Here is a 15,662-nt window from a genome sequence, read left to right on the forward strand (position 1 = left end):
GCTATATAATTGCTCCAACATTCTGACTTGAAGCCTTGCCCATTCTTTCTCTGAATATTCCCCATTCCTGCCCACATAATTGACCTTCTGTAGGCTTTCACTACCTTTAGGTAGACTATTGCAGTAGTCACTTATTGGCCTCTTGGTTCATTCCCCTCCAGACTTACTTTCTACACCACGACAAGGGTGGTCTATCACATAAATTTTAAATTATCAACTACAATAGAATAGTCATTTCACCTTTTTTTTTATTTTTATTTTTTTTATTTATTGATTTGACAGAGAGAGACATAGCGAGAGAGGGAACACAAGCAGGGGGAGTGGGAGAGGGAGAAGCAGGCTCTCGGCCGAGCAGGGAGCCCGATGTGGGGCTCGATCCCAGGACCCTGGGATCATGACCTGAGCCGAAGGCAGACGCTTAACGACTGAGCCACCCAGGCGCCCCTCATTTCACCTTTTTTATATATCCTTTAGCACCACTGGAGTACTTACAGTTCCTTAAATATACCTTTTTTTTTTTTTTTTTAAGCATCAGATTTCTCTGCCTTTGCCTTTCTAACTGGAATATCTTCCCTCTTCTTGTCTCCTGCCAAAATTTTTATTCATCTCTCAAGTTTTAGTTAAAATGCCATTTCCCTTGTAAAAGTCTCCCTGACTTCCCCAAACAAATTTAGGTGTTCTTTCCAGGCTCCCACTTTTTTTGGTACATGCTTCTATTATAACTCTTAGATTATTGTAGTTGTAGTTTGTCATTGTAATAGAATATAATCTCCTTGAAGGAAAGGACCCTGTCTTTTTATCTTTTATATACTAGCCCCATGTATAGTGGCTAGACTATATCTTCAATGTTTATTGAATTAAAAAATTAAAAGATCTATTTACAAACCTCACTACTGCTTTCCCGCTACACCTCCGTTTTATAGATCAGGAAACTGAGGCCCAAAGAAGTGAAGCTATTTAGCAAGAACCTAAGCCTTCTAACTCCACATCTATTACTTTTACTTCTTTACTGTAGAGAATCTTCTGAGTAGGGTCTATATGCTAGTCATTTCTGTTGTAGGAAATGGACTGTCCTGTCAGTGTCTTTCCATTTATTTCTAATCTAGGGAATAAGCAGAAGGGCATAGTGATCTGGCAAAATTTGTATTTTCTTTCCTTTTTTTTTTGAAGATTTTATTTATTTATTTGACAGAGAGAGACACAGCAAGAGAGGGAACACAAGCAGGGGGAGTGGGAGAGGGAGAAGCAGGCCTCCCGCAGAGCAGGGAACCCGATGCGGGGCTCAATCCCCGGACACTGGAATCATGACCTGAGCAGAAGGCAGACGCTTAACCGACTGAGCCACCCAGGCGCCCCTGTATTTTCTTTCTTATTCAATTATTTGGTTGCTTTTGTTTGTTTTCTAGTAAATTCAGTGGAAGTCAAGGTAAATTATTTGTCTTTCCCACCCCCAGGGGACATTTGGTAAAATGTCTGGAGACATTTTTGATTATCACATCTGAAGGACTGCTACCTATATCAAGTAGGTAAGAATCCAGGAATGCAGCTAAATATCTTATAATGCATAGGACAGCCCCCATAACAGAGAGAATTATCTGACCCAAAATGTCAATAGTGCCAAGGTTTAAAAGCCCTAATCTAGTCCAAAGGAAATTTTTACTCAGCCCTTCATCCACTGTGTTGCCTCTATGAAACCATGATGGAAAAGAAACTCATTCCCCACCCCACCCCTCCCCCAAGGGATTTGGAAGCCCTATATGGTGAACTCTGGAAGCAATTGCTATCAACTATGCACTCTCAAAAGACTTCATGCAGGTTTCCCCCAATGGATTCATAGCACCTGCCTGGGTGTAAGATAGGCACACAAATATGTATTGCCTGAATGATGATTAAGTATATTTTAACCAAAAGAATGGGGTTTTATTTCTTTTTTTAAAACTAAAGGGAAGTCAAATCAATCATTGTGGTGAGAATTTCTGTTCTTATCTTTTTATTTCAGTTACAGGAAGAAGCAAAACTTTTTAAAAACAACTCTCAACTCACCCACTTCCATAAATTAGCAGTAATAGTTTTAAGGGAAAGGCCAATGGGCCTATAAATTAAAGATGATGTTTGAGGAACAAAAAATAAGAGAAGCTTTCAGAATAAAGTAATATTAGAGCTGATGCATGAGCTCTCCAGGACCCTCATTTAAATTATATATCCAGAATTGAAACCAGAGCATTTCTGATGGATTATGGCTAGGCAGGAAGAGACCAAACACGTGGAGTAAGGTTAGATTAAGTTCCCAATTTGAATAATCAAGATACAGAATCTCAGAAGCAAGGTGTCATATAGAGCAGCATATCTCAGGGTAGTATTCCCTGGCCCCAATGTCCCCACTGCACTTTTATATCTACAGTTTAAATCACATTCCAGGAAAACTTCCACTAATAATCTTTGTTATTGACAGTGAACTCTCCTGAGTTTTGATCCTCATTTTATATCCTCATTCCAGGGTTCAGGAAAGACTATTCTCAAATGTGTAGATACAAATCAACACTTACATTTATTTTCTCAGTAAAATGTATTTTTCCAGTCTTAAAGGTTTTATTTTATTTTATTTTTTTTAAAGATTTTTTTTTTTTTTTTTTATTTGAGAGAGAGAGAATGAGAGAGAGCACATGAGAGTGGGGAGGGTCAGAGGGAGAAGCAGACTCCCTGCTGAGCAGGGAGCCCGATGCGGGACTCGATCCAGGGACTCCAGGATCATGACCTGAGCCGAAGGCAGTCGCTTAACCAACTGAGCCACCCAGGCGCCCGTCTTAAAGGTTTTAAATGCATAGCATAGGAAATACGGAAAACCATAAAGAAAATATATTCAATCCCACCCAGAGGCAGTTATAATTAACATTTTAGTCCATTTTTCTTCTAGAACATTTTTCTATGAATATATTACTTAGTGGAAGCAATGTCCCACTTTTTTTACTTTACATTATAGAAGCATTTTCCATACAAATCAAAATTTTTCATACCCATTATTTTAATAGATGCAGAATATACTGTGCTATGGACATACGACAGTTTACCACTTTCCCACAGTAGGCCGACAATAGAGTGTTTTAAATTTTACATTATAATAAATATCCCACTGAGCATTTGCTCCATTTTGGATCCTACCCTTAACTTTTCAAGGAACTTACTTTATAGTTTATTATTTGACAAGAGCATCAATTCCTGGGACATGCCATGTTCCTTCTCTCCACCTCATTTGCCCACTTAGTTCACTCTTTAGATTTCAGGTCAAAGACCACTTCCTCCGGGAAGTCTTCCCAAACTTTATATTTGATTATGGTTTTCTGTTACATATTCTAATTGTACAGTGTTCCTTTTTTCCATAGCACTTACCTCTGGTTGTAATAATCTATTCATTTGTTTATTACTTGGTTAATTCTATTTCCCCCTTGGACTAGAATACTACAATCACTATCTGGATAAGCAGTGATTATAACGTTAGAAACACAGCCCAATTAATGTGATCTCATTTGTTTCACTGACAAGGTGGGTTAAAGCTTGAGATTGAAATACAATTAGTCCAGAAATACTTACGTGTCAGGCATTACTCTAGGTGCTGGGAATATAGAAATGAGAACACCAGGCATGATTTCAATCTTCATGGTGCTTATAGTCTAATGCAGCATTTGGCAAACTAGGGGGACAGATAATAAATATTTGGGGTTTTCAGGCTATATGGCCTCTCACAACTACTCAACTTTGCCATTGAAATGCAAAAGCAATCATCAACAATCATAAATAAGAGAGTGTGTTTAGGTTCCAATAGAACTGCAGTGGGGCTGGATTTGACCCATGGGCTATTGTTTACCCCTGGTCTGTTGGACAAGACAACCATTAAACCGATCATATGAGATGATGAATGCTTCAAAAGAAAAGGACAGGGTGCAATAATGTCACATGGCAGAGCTGTCTAATCTAGTTTAGGGAAAGGAACAAAGACTTCTTAAGGAATAGACTTTAAAATTTAAGGAAGAAGAGGAATTATCTAAAGTTAGGGCAACAGACTCCGTGAAGACCTGAAGTATAGAAAGAGCAAGAATAGAAAGAAATTAAATTAAGCTTGGAGATTGATAGGGAGAGGGAGCTGAAATTGTAAGAATGTAGAGTGAAAAGACAGATTCAAGAAAAGACAAATTTTCAAAACCTAATACTCCCTAGAGGAAGAAGTGCCGGCAGGAAAGACTGAGAAGGGATGATCAATGAGGCATAGCAGTAGCAGGAAGTTTAAGACCTTACAGACACTGTAACCTCCTATCTGTATGTGTAGGATATGCTGGTTGGGAGATACTAGCCTAAAGGCTACATGAACCTCAGCGGACTGATGTACTTTTTTGAAGGATAAGATTATATATATATATATATATATATATATATATATATACAAATATATATATAGAGAGAGAGAGAGAGAGAGAAGAATAGAGCTGAGGGCTGAGTAAAGGTGATTGGGAGTGATAGGGTAGAGAATGAAGAGTAGTAAAGAAATCAGAAGTAAAAAGATAGGAACAGATTACTGGTATATAGTAGGTGCTCAATAATTTTTTGATAAATGAATGAAAGGATATCAATATAAGATCAAAGAATCCAAGAGGGAAAGGGTTTCAATAACAGGTTGGTCAATAGTTTTGCATACTTAAAAGAGCTATTGCTCAAGGCTAGTTTCCTTGGCCATCTGGGAAAAGATGCAAGTAAGGACTCAGCCACTCCTGATGCCCCAGCATAGGATAAGCCTGACCTTCCAATTTCTACCTGTAGGAAAAGCTGACCCAGTTTCTTTCTTCCCTAAAGATTTCAATAAGTAGGAATAGGGACCTTCCTGTGTCAGTACCTGCTCAAAACAGAATAGGAACAAGATTTTTTCATGGATTACAATGACACTAGCTCAACTGTTACCTCTTCTCTCAGTCACCTATGTTAAATGTGTGTTTTATTACTTAGTTCTAAACATTTTGTATTGTTTTAATTTGTTATTAACTTCTTATTGATATCTATAAAGTCCTATGTTAGATGCTGTAATTTTTTTAAAAATGTAAGACATGGCTCTGGGCTCAAGTATTATGTAATTAACGAATAAATTGTAATCTTCTTGACATTAGGAATCATATTTGACATTTCCTTTCCTTCCTTGCATAGTATCAGGCATATGGTTGGTATGTAGAAATAATTTTTCCCTGCCCTCTACATTGCACCATTTGGTCACCAAATGGTGTCTATCTAGCTACTTCTGTGTGACTTGGACAAAACATGCTGCTTTCTGAGGCAATGATATTCTCAAGGCATCAGTAACAATAATTTCAGCTTGTTGAAGGTGGAGGTTCTTTGTGTAAAGGTCAGCCTGTCAGTAAATAGCATGCCACCCTGTTCTTTCAAGATTATAAGAAACCTTTGTACATGTATTTTTTATACTTAAAAAAAAAAAAAAGTAGTGGGAACCTGTACCTAGGGTCTCACCAGATGTTTTCAAATCAGAACTGGGGCAACTGAGTTGTAATTTATTTTTTAAACATTTATTTTTAGCAATTTATGAGAGTGGGGAGCTGAGATTTTTCTTGCCTGAATTAGCAATAATTTCATTACCTATTCAACGTTAGCAAAATACTAAGCTAGCCCTAAGTTGAAAATATGAAACACAGGTTCTTACCAAGTCAAAAAAGTGGAACAAAGATGAGTCTTAAGAATGAAGGGAGGGGCGCCTGGGTGGCTCAGTCGGTTGGGCTTCTGTCTTCAGCTCGGGTCATGGTCTCGGGGTCCTGGAATCGAGCCCCACATCGGGCTCGCTCAGTGGGAAGCCTGCTTCTCCCTCTCCCTCTGCCTGCCTGTCTGCCTACTTGTGATCTCTCTCTCTGTGTCAAATAAATAAATAAATAAATAATCTTTAAGTCTTTCAAGACTTAAATTATTAAAGATTGACACATGGCTTACAGTCTTCCTGTTTTCCTTACTGCTACCCTTATCCTGAGTGAATCCATCACCAAAGTAGACAGAATACCACCCTCGAAGTTCCTTGACATCTCATCCCCACTGATCTTGGGCTGCTCGTTTCTGTTGCCATACCTGGGATCCTGTCATACACCCAATCTGTTTCACCTCTAATTGCAGACTTCACATTCTCTGGCCACAACATGCATCCCAGCTCTCTCCCTCAGTTCCTCCCAGTACATCATTCTCAGTTCCCTGATGTCTCCAGTGCTCTTCCTCTATGTCAGTCTCTCGTCCTTCTCTGACGTGCGACCTCCAATCCAGACTTCTGTTTTTTTCTCCCTATCATCCTTCTCCTGCCTTTACTTCCTTTGATCTTTTGCTGCATTGTATTTTAAATTATTTACCACTCTCTTGCCAGAACCACATCACCTTTGCCCTGCTTGCCCTGCTGTCACTAACCTGGCAAAACACCAGCTCTAACTGGGTACCTGTATCCAGATTGCTGAGTGCGCCCAGTTAGAAAAAATAGCACTGCTGTGTAGGTTGGCATTTCACATTGTCCAATCAGGACCACAGACCAGTTAGGTCACTCTGTCCATATTGTTGGGAAGGGAAGGTTATCCTTATATTGCTCTAGACTCTACTCCATATGCCAGGGTACACTTGTTATAAATTCTCCTTTGTATACCCAAAATTAGTAGTAGGCTGAATAATTTCAAATGTCATTACCCTCTCTTTGAGTCTCTAACATAGCTTTTGTGCCTACTTTCCTGTTTTAACTTTATCGTTTTGGGTCTAGTTCACCCAATAAAGTAAATTTCTAATGTTTTTTAAATTAATATTTGGTCAGTCAAAAAGAACATGTCTCAGACATTATGGAATGAAGTGAGAACTGAAGGCAAATCACTCGTAGGGATGATTACCCTTTTTAGCAAGGCTTTTGTGAATCTAAGTAGTCTCTAGTTGTTGTAACTCAGGGTCTGGGGACTTAGGCTCACCTCCCTTGAGTCATTTCATTCTTGCCTTTCCCAACTTCCCCCTTCCAGATTTCAGATTCTACAAATTTTCTAAAAACAGACGCTTCTTTTTTCCTAAAGTAACAGAGAAAGCAGTGCTACTTGGGTAGGGAGAAGTGCAGGGTGCTGTTTGCGGGTGTAGGTCCTTTATATTGAATGGCAGTAGCATACTGGTGAAGAGTGTAGGCTCTATACCCAGTTTCCCTACTTACCTGCTCCGTAACTTTGGGAAAATTACTCTCTGTGCCTCAGTTTTCCCATCTGTGATATATAGATGATAATACTAGTACCCACCTCAGTGTTGTTGTGAGGATTGAATTACATGTATTAAATGAGTTAATGCCTTAGAACTGGTGAGCACTCAGTACCTGTAAGCTATTCATAATTTAGAGGCAGCTTCCCTATTTCCTAAAATACATTTATTCATTACAAGAAGAGACTAATGATGAAAGCTAGAAGCTATTAAAATTCCATTGATTGGATATAAAAAGTAGACTTTTAGAATTGCAAAAGACTCAAGAAATTATTTAGACCATTGGTTTTTAACCAGTACTATGCATCAGAATCACTTCTGAAGTGTAAAGCTGCAGTTACCCAGGCCCTCCCTTCTCACATCTACCAAGTCAAAATAAAATGTCCACAGGCAATCCCGGTGCAGTCTTCCTTGCAAGAACCACTGAAATAATTCAAGTCTTTATGTTTTATGATAAGGATAGTGAGACTTAGAAAGAATACATAACTTACCTAAGACCCCATAGAATAGGTAGGATCAAGGTCACCTAGCTCCTTGATAAGTGATCTTCCTATTCTTTTATGTTGCCTGCCAAAATATATTAACTTTCCAAAGAACTAATATGGGAGTTTATCCTCCTCTCAGTAATATTAGGAAGAATAATACAGGCTTGAAAAGTGTACTTTATTCATCATTTAATTCAAAATAACAAAATTTATTGTACAAATCATGCAAAGGACTATTGCACATTTACAATAGGATTTAAAGTGAATTTTGCTGTGCTTTTCATGTGGACATTAGTCTTTGCCACAATGCTTGCTGCTAATTAGTACAAGGAAATACTGTGTGTGGCAGAGAGCTGCTCAACCCAACCTCACAGACTGAAAGCAAACAAATGCTTTATAGGGAAAGGTAGCTGTAGGAATTAAACTTTGTAGCGCTCTCAATAATAAAATATGCATTTTATATAAATAGGATTTTTTTTGTTTTACATCTTAAGTTTTTTATTTTTTTAAAAGATTTTATTTATTTGAGAGAGCAAGAGAGCGAGAGAACATGCATGCAGTGTGCGCATGTGCAAGCTGGGGGAGGAGCAGAGGGAGAGGGACAAGCAGACTCTGTGCTCTTGAGCGGGAAGCCCATAGTGGGCCCTGACACGGGCCAGTCTCACAACCCTGAGATCATGACCTGAGCTGAAATCAAGAGTTGGATGCTTAACTGACTAAGCCACCCAGGTGCCCCTGTTTTAAGTTAAAAAAAAAAAAAAAGGCAAAAAAACCGTTGTAAAAAATTCTTAGAATTTTCTGGTCTATAAACAGTTAATGTAGAAAAAAAAAATCATTGGTTATTAGGTATAGTGTTCTTATTGTAGCTTTATTGATTGGTAGTTTGAAAGTCTAAAAAATATAGCAAAACCAAATTCTGAGTTTTTGTGTTTGGTTTGGGTACTATGATATTATCTCTCTTAAAATATGTTTTTCTTTATCCATAATATGGAGGAATCAAAAAACTGCATTAGAACTTGGATGTGAATTTATGCAAATATGTGAAACAAATTAAGATGGCAGAGCATAAGAAAATGGAACTCAAATGAAATCTACCTCTCAAAGCAGGTCTGTTTATATTTCACTATATTTGCTGTTATAAATTTATTTCCATGTATTTCTTTGCTGCCCACCCAACTTCTGACTCTTAGGCAACTCTGTTTTACTAATAAACCACTCATTTTGATCCTGGAAATGGTATGCACAAGCCCCTAAAAGAAGTCCACCATTCCAGATCCCCATCAACCTATTATTAAGCTACTGTTGCTTCTACTGTGTCTTTGCCTGATTCCAAACCCTTTGTTCTACACTTCGTCTCAGGTTTGGGCTTTGGATCTTTTTACTTGATGCTTATTTTTGGCTTCTTGGCACTGGCCTCTGTGCTCAATCTAATCATCTTGGTTTAGACTCACCTTCTACTTCCAAGCTGCCAAGATTTAAACCCTTTGATTCTAGCAGTTCTGGAATTACTAGCACAGCCACTGGCTGCTGCCTCAAGGAGACCAGTCCCAAAGACTAACCTCATATTATAAACATCCATTTATTCATCTGTTCAACAGATTTCATTCATCAGTACTATGTGTAAACCACCAGAGTAGTTTCTGGAGGAATATAGAAGATTAATAAGTGATAGAAAGCTCTTAAAATCTGGTGGGACAAATAAACAAGTATATAGTGATAATTTAAGATAGTATGTGTTCAACTCTTATGAAATATGTATAAATGCAAGACATCAATTAACAAAAACTTCAAATAGATTTCTTTTCTTCTTTTCTTTTCTTTTTTCTTCTTTCAGTAGGCTCCATGCCCAGCATGGAACCCAATGGGAGGCTTGAACTCACAACCCTGAGATCAAGACCTGAGCTCAAGACCTAAGCTGAGATCAAGAGTCAGACCCTTAACTGACTGAGCCACCCAGGCACCCAAAAGCTTCAAACAGAAAGATGTCTAACCACGAAGTTAGGGATATAGGGTACAAGGGGACATGACCAAAAGAACCTGGGATGGTGGGCCACGGATTTAAATAAATTGAGAATACTGACAGGTTAAGTTAACAAACTTGAAGGTAGGGTAGGATAAACACCATGGGAGAAAGGCATTCCAAAAAGTAGAACCAAAGCAATAGGAACAGAAAAAGTAAGTTATATTTAAAAATCTTACCTAGATTGGTTGACAGTATAAGTAGAAATGGAAGAAAGCCTTAAAAAACTGGTTGGAACCAGATTATTGAAGGCTTTGAGTACGGAGAATTTAGAATTGGCAAACATATACTGGGGAGTCAGAAGGTTTTGAGCAGGAAATGATAACTGGCTTGATTTAACAGTGGTATACAGGAAGGAGTTGGTAGTGAGGAGATAGGCAGCAGAGACTGCAGACCAGGAAATCAGTTAGGAGACTATTACAGTAATCTAAGGTAGGGAAGGCCTGGGGATGAAGACTTTATTCATTTCATTAAGTGCCTGCTTTGAGCAAGGTGCTAGTGATGCAATGAGGACTAGGTCCTTGTCATGCGGGGTTTTCAATCTAGTGAGACATTGATCTCTTAAAGACTCCTAGAGGGGTCTCTATTTTGGGACCAGTTCTGACCTTTGCCTGATTACTAAGGATTAGGTCCTGATTTAACAATGAGATGTATTTCCTACCTTATAAAACTACTTTTCCATTTTATGAGTCTGTTAAGGCGAAGGTATCCCATCCACTTGCACATAAAGAAAAGCAATTTATTACTTAAAACAAGATAAGACAGGTACACTACCAGACAAGGCAAAGAAGAAAATGACATGTGTTTTAAAAAGATAACTGAAGAGTATGTGGAGAATGAATTGGAGGTTAGATTAGGGGCAAGAAAACCGGTTAAGAGGTTGTTGTAGTAATCCACCTGCTTGATTGTGAGGGCCTGAACGAAGACCATATGAAAGAAGAACAATCATTGGTGGCTGCTTCCACTATAGTCCTTTCTATCCCTGCCCTCAACTAAAGAATGGGTAGGGGACTCTCATTTGGAATTGAATCTTTTTTTTTTTTTTGAGAGAGAGAGAGAGTGAGTAAGTGGGGGGAGGGACAGAAGGAGAGGGAGAGAGAATCCTCAAGCAGACTCCTCGCTGAGCATGGAGCTGGACACCCAGCTTGATCCCAGGACCCTGAAATCATGACCCCAGCCGAAATGAAGAGTGGGACACTCAACTGACAGAGCCACCCAGGCATCCTTGGAATTGAATCTTGAACAGAGGGACTCAGGAACACAAGAAACACTGTTTACTTTTTCAGATTTAGAGGTAATGCTCCTATTATCAAGTAGTCTGTTTTCTGTTTTCCTTATTTGGAGCATGGTTCACCAGCCTTCACATTGATTCTGCGAGCTCCCTAATAAATTCTTGGTTTTGCTTTAGCTAGCCCAAATTGGTTCCTAGGGCTTACAATTAAAAACAAAACAAACAAACAAAAACACCCTAATTGACCCTGTATGCAGTGTTTGAATCACTTGTGCAATGTTTGATAACCAGTGGAGACTCTTAGGTAGTAGGAAATACGAAACTACAATAGTGGTTCTCAAAGTTACGCATCAGCATCACCTGAGAACTTGTTAATAATGTAAATTCTCAGGCTTCACTCCAGACTTACTGAATATGAAACTCAAGCAGTAGGGCCCTAACAATCTGAACATTAGTATGCCCTCTGGGTGATTCTAATACACACTGAATTTGAGAACCCATCCAACTAGAGCTTAGAAGGGAGATTTAGGGTGGAGATAAAGATGTGAGTCAAATATATGATAATTGCTATTGGGGGAATGAATAAACTCCAAGAGTAGAAGAGAGAAGATGAGCCCCTGAAATAGATGAAACAATCAAAGAAATTGAGACCAGTGCAGTACAATCAGGGAGGGGGAAATTTAACAGGTATCAGGCGCTCTACAGTGTCAGGTGCTATACAGAGGCCAAGGTAGATAAGGACAGAGTCACAGCTATAGGAGTGCCCATTAGGAGGTTTTGCTGTCAATTAAGAGAAGTGATACAGATAACAAGAATAAGTGGTAAGAAAACACAGCCAAAAAAAAAAAGAAAGGGTACTTTTTGCAGCAGTTTGGGAGTGCAAGAAAGTAAGTATAGTAAGGTCAAGAAGAGCTTTTTCAGGGTAGATATTTCAGTTAGCTTTTGCTGCATAACGAACACTGGAAAACTCAGTGGCTTAAGACTGCAGTTATTGGGGTGCCTGGGTGGCTCAGTTGGCATCTGCCTTTGGCTCAGGTCATGATCTCAGGGTCCTGGGATCGAGCCCCACATCGGGCTCCCTGCTCAGCAGGGAGCCTGCCTCCCGCCCCCCCCCGCCGCTACTCCCCCTGCTTGGGCGCTCTCTCTCTCTCTCTTTCTCACTCTCGCCCTTGCTCTCTCTCTCAAATAAATAAAATCTTAAAAAAAAAAAAGGCTGCAGTTATTATTATAGCTTGTGTCTGAGGGTTGGCTGATCTCAGTGGGGGCTGCCTGTGCATCTACAAGCCTACTCAGGAGCTTTGTTCCATGTTGGACTCTCTTTCACATGTCATCCTCCTCCTGTCTGGCTTATCTAGGCATACCCTTCTCATGGAGATGGAAGAAGAATTTTAAGAGGACAAGCAGAAACATACAAGGCCCCTTGAATCCTTGACTCCAAACTGACACACCAGCACTTCTGCTTCATTCTGTTGACCAGATCAGGTTATGTGGCTAAGTTCAGATTCAAGGGGTGGGAAATAGAATTTATCTTTGTAGAGAAATTGCAAAGTGACACAGCAAAGGGCATGGGTGGGCTCATGGAGGGATATAGAATTGGGATCATTCATACTGTAGTAGGGATGACCTGAGTATGCTTGAAAGTAGAATGGAAGGAATATGTAGAATGAAAAAGAAAGTGAACCAAGGAGAAAGATCAGTACCATAGCTCAGAGAATTAACCTTTAAAACAAGGAAGGATGGGGGCGCCTGGGTGGCTCAGTCATTAAGCGTCTGCCTTCGGCTCAGGTCATGATCCCAGGGTCCTGGGATCGAGCCCCACATCGGGCTCCCTGCTCCGCGGGAGGCCTGCTTCTCCCTCTCCCACTCACCCTGCTTGTGTTCCCTCTCTCGCTGTGTCTCTCTCTGTCAAATAAATAAATAAAATCTTAAAAAAAAAATCGTAAAAAAAAAAAGGAAGGGTGCTTCTGGGAATGAAAAGTAAGGGAATTTGATTGGATTAGATTTAGCAAATTAAAATGCAAGATGCCCAGTAAAATTCAGGTACACAATGAATACATTTTTAGTATTAAGTATATTCTGTACAATATTTGGTAGGGTCTCAGTACATAGTTTGCTGGGGACTTTTCTTATTTTAAATGGCATTTAGATATTTCTATAATGCAATATTTGGGACATACTTATACTAAAATATGATCGTTTGTTTATTTGAAACTCAGATTTAACTGGGCATCCTGTATTTTATCTGGCAACACTACTTTGGATGGATTTTAAGTAAATCCATAGTAAGATAATCTACAAAGGAATAGGTGGGTGTGCTTGGTTTAATCCTGGAAGAAGTTGGGAACAGCTGCTATGGATGCTGCGAAGTGTCAAAGAAAGGATTGCTGAGCAGCAGTGAAGGCCTCTTCACAACAGGAAGCATGACTTTTTCTTGGATTAAATCAGCTGTGATGTTTCACTGCTGGGAAGCAGTAGTAGTAACAGAGATTGCTGGTGCAGGCGACCACCTTGGTTTGACTTCAGTAGGAGAGGTCAGGGCAGGAGTTTGGGGTATAATTGAAATGACTGGGGGTCCAGGTTGTATAGGGAGGCAGGTGAAACCAGAAGGTGAATCGGGAGGCAGAAGGTAAACAGTGAGTCAGAATGGTATTAAGAGGTGGAAGTTCACAAAGAAACGGAATCTACAATCTTAGAATAGTTCTGTGTGATAATGGGGTTTAAAATCCAATTTCACATTATAGCACTGGAGCTAAATTAAAAGCAGGAGCTCTGCAGACAAGGCACCTGGTTCTGCTTTCTATTTGTGTGATCTTTAACTTCCCTATGCCTTAAGCTCTTTGTTAAGTAGGAATAATAATAGTTCTTACCTCATAGGGTTATTGTGGGGATTAGGTGAAACAAACCATATGAAGTACTTAGAACAGTATGTCCGATACACAGTAAACCCTCAAATGTTGGTAATGTTTTATTATTTTAAATACCACTTACATGCATCTATAATCAATAAATGGGAGTGCTCTGGAGAATATTATTTTAAAGCCAAATGGCAAGCACACATAGTATGTTTTCCACCATAGCTAACAAATGCTATGTTTGGTAAATATATGTACAATCAGCTACCTGTTGATGTTGGAGCCCACAAAACCTTTACCATGTAAGGTTGTTTTCTTTACTTTTACTACAAGAAAATAATTACCATGCTCAAGTCATATCTGTCTCCTCATTTCCCCATAGGTGACCATGCTTTGGGATTTTCATAGTTTGAGTTAATTCCTCTGGGCTCCGCCACCCAGTGAGTTAAACAGAACAAGATTCCACCCAGAGGATTGTGGTTCTGGGAATGTAAGCAGCTTGTTTTCATGAGATCTGGCCTACTGTTAGGAGCTGTTGTGTTGGTGGTTGTGTGTTTTTAGTTTTTTTTTCTATCTTATACAGTTATTTGTATATAAACATTTTTTAAAGTAAATATTTTATGGGGATGTTTTGCTTATACAAAGAAAAATTAAAACTATTTTGAAGTAATTACATGTGTCATATTTTTCTCTTTCAAAATAAATGAAAGTATTAATTCATAGTTTCTGGAAAGAAAATGAAAACCCCAGAAATGGCTATGTTCTTAATGTTTGAAAATAGGGTAATATTATTCTCTGTTCGAATGGAGCCTTCCAAGGAATTACTAGAGTCTCATACACAATCGACTTAAATGCATTCTTTATCTTTAAAAGGAAGCAGAATAGCATCATTCAGTAAGTCACATGTGTTCGCAGCCTTGTCTGGTGTAATCATATCGTACACAAACACATTATTCTCTAGTCAGAAGGGTAAGGGGAATTTGAAACAGGACCTGCCCTTGTGGAGCCCTTTTTTTATTTAAAGAATAGTGCAGTGAGAGACCACATAGTAGAAGATAACAGAATATATCTTCCACGCCTTCCTCAACCTGTATACTTTCTCATTCTCTTTTGTTCTCTAAGGACATCTGTTGTAATGATTATTCTGTAAAACTCATAGGTATATAGCAGAAGGCATATCATATTTCATTTATTATTTTGTCTACTATAATTATTGCTCTTTTACATCATGCCATTGTACGTCTTTAAAATATTTTGTTTATAAAAGATATGAAAGGATATTACAGAAAATTTATTAGTTAACTATAGATATCTAAAGAGTAAATGTTTTAACTCTGAATTTAATTATATCTTAGGAAGTCTAATAGATTTGTATTAAGCTACATTTTAAAGAGATAAATGTGGTTAAAAGAGATGCTAAAATCTGAATTTAATTTTCCTTTTTTATATTAATTGCAATGGATTTTTAAAAATGTCCTAACGTAGGCATTTAAAAGATATTCTTAATTACAAACAACAGTGACATGAGATTTTGGAGGCTTTAAAATAGGTCCATTATTTGAAATGTTTTCAACATTTTGATGGCTGGTTTGCTGTCTATATAATGGTTGCAATTAAAAATTAAACTTTAAAAAAAAAAATTAAACTTTTTAAAAAAAATAATTTTTTTTAAAAATTCAAGTTTTTACTTCTTATTAAGGGTTTTTATATTGCCTCCCAGTTTTCCCCTAGGTTAATCCTTTGGGAATTTTGAAATTTACATCTGAAGGGTTTTTTTTTAATCTTTTTATTATAAAAAATTTTGAACATATGCAAAAATAGAACAAATA

At 38.3% G+C, this 15,662-nt stretch overlaps 1 protein-coding gene and 1 long non-coding RNA gene across 4 annotated transcripts in view; both read left to right on the forward strand.

The window, feature by feature from the left end:
* LOC145723078 (uncharacterized) overlaps positions 1–15,662 on the forward strand; it is a 92,373-nt gene that overhangs the window by 5,891 nt on the left and 70,820 nt on the right. The gene's annotated exons all lie outside the window — the stretch shown is intronic.
* Positions 455–11,041, forward strand: LOC145723079 (uncharacterized). The gene is made up of 2 exons (XR_014147901.1): positions 455–2,586; positions 2,811–11,041. It is a non-coding gene; the product is annotated as an uncharacterized LOC145723079 (long non-coding RNA).

Source organism: Leptonychotes weddellii, chromosome 8, assembly GCF_054177405.1.
Source record: "Leptonychotes weddellii isolate Sample4059 chromosome 8, ASM5417740v2, whole genome shotgun sequence".
In the NCBI taxonomy this organism is placed as follows: domain Eukaryota; kingdom Metazoa; phylum Chordata; class Mammalia; order Carnivora; family Phocidae; genus Leptonychotes; species Leptonychotes weddellii.